Genomic DNA, 1,978 nt, shown 5'->3' with positions numbered 1-1,978 from the left:
CAACACTCTCCTATTATTATTATTATTATCATCACAAATATTATCACTCTCATTTCTATTATTTCACTAACTATTTCTACATTAAATAAACAAGAAAAATGAAATAAACAAAATAAGACTATCACCTTCTTTCTTACTTTATTACTCCTTTATTTACATACGTAGGTCACTATAACACCAAATTTTTAAATTCTCAAAGTTCACATTAATTTTCATATTTTTGTCAAAAAAGTGTTAAAATATACCAATTCTAGTAAAATATATCAAATTCTTATAAAGAGAAGAATTTTCATAAAATTTAACAAAAATCTTTTCTCAATTTAATTATAGAAGAAAAACCGCAAGCAATAGAGGTGCCTTAATCACAAAACAAGTTATGGCTGCTCCCTCTTTGACTTTGCACTCTTTATTTTCCTTTATTTCAAGCCCATTTTGTCTTTTCACATTTATCTGCTTCAGTGGCTGTACATTCACCAGGAGTTGTTTTTTCGCCCTCTTTATTACCTATCGTCTTTTCACCTTTCTTCTCCTTGCTTTCACTGTCTTGATTGCTTTTTGCTCCTGTGGTTGCCGTTTTGGACTGCTTTGGGTTACCTTGGTAAAAAGCTGCAGCCACAACGTAACCAATATCGGCTGTGGTTGTAGCTTCAGGTATTTTTGGTTTTTTTCTTTCTGTGTCTATTTTAAAAGTTATTTGTTTGTTTTCTAGGGGCTGTATCCACTTTTGTCGCTCTTCGGTCCCTTTGCCACCGAAGAGCTTGTCCACAATTTCTTCCTTTTTGTCAGCAGCAAGGTCCGTTTTGGCGGATCCAGTCATTATTATCTGTGCTATTGTCTGCATTTCTGTGTCAACACGCAGGTCTGCCAGGTCTTGTTTAATTGGCCGTGGTGATAGCTTTATTTCTATGCCTTTTGATGCGCATAACGCATTTGCTATCGCTTTGTCTGTTGTTAGCAATGAGTTCGGTGGTATCACATGGTTTGCGCATGGCTTTTTTGCTTTCGATTGCTGGTGCAAATCGACGTCGGTTGGTTGGGGTGATGCTTTCATTTTTGCTTCCTTGACTCCAAAGCCTTTGTCCGCTGTTCCAATGCTTTGGCCGCTATTGAGGCATGCGCCAGCTACGAATACGCTGTTGCTGAAGCTGCTGACGTCTCCCTTATTGCGCGCATCTAGCGTCAGTTCTGGTATATGAAAAAACTTGTCGGGATGCAGTTTTACCACTCCTAGGTTTTTTAGCTCCGTTATCGCTGCTGTTACGTCTTCACCGTCGGTAAGGTCAGCTCCGCAGTCTTTTGTGTGAGTTTTTTTGGAAAGTAACGGCAATGTCACATTTTTTTCGCCAGAGTTTAGCCAGTTGCCTGATCCTGTGCCGGCTTTCGCTTGTCCTACTACTGTCGTTGTTTTGTCGTTGGTGAAGATGGCCACCTTGATCTGTGCTATTCTGGAGTTCAGGGTTAGCACCGCGTTTTCCAGGGCTTTCTTTCCTGCGTTGAGTTCCTGTTCTTGCTGCTGCTTTCGTAGTGCCGTTAGCGCTAAAAGGGCAGTGAACGCCGTTTTTGTCGGTGTATCGTCTGCTATTGCCGCCGCTGCAGTAAGGACTATGATGTCGGCTTCCAATTCCTGCTGGCTTGTTCTCGCAGCTGTGATTTGCGAACCAAATTCGTCGCTTAATTTTGTGAGGTATCCAATCTCCTTGCACGGCTTATTAACAGCATCAATGGACTTCCTCGCCGCAGCCTGTGCAGCTGCCAATTTGGCTGTTAGAGTGAAGAATACAAAGCCTGTTATTTCCGCACGTATTGTTTATCTTTTTATCCTTCGCTACTACCTTCAAATTTGATCAACAAAAAAGCGTATGAAGAATTAAGTTTGGTCATTGGTAGCGTCTAGGAGGTGTACACGTGTTGTACAACATTTACATATAAATATTTTACCGATGCCATAACTTTTTTTCTTCGCTCTTCACGCTTTTTA

The sequence above is a fragment of the Trypanosoma equiperdum genome (assembly GCF_001457755.1).
Source record: "Trypanosoma equiperdum strain OVI genome assembly, contig: ctg_1491, whole genome shotgun sequence".
Taxonomy (NCBI): Eukaryota; Euglenozoa; class Kinetoplastea; order Trypanosomatida; family Trypanosomatidae; genus Trypanosoma; species Trypanosoma equiperdum.
The sequence above is the reverse complement of the archived record's forward strand: the minus strand, read 5'-3'. Positions refer to the sequence as shown.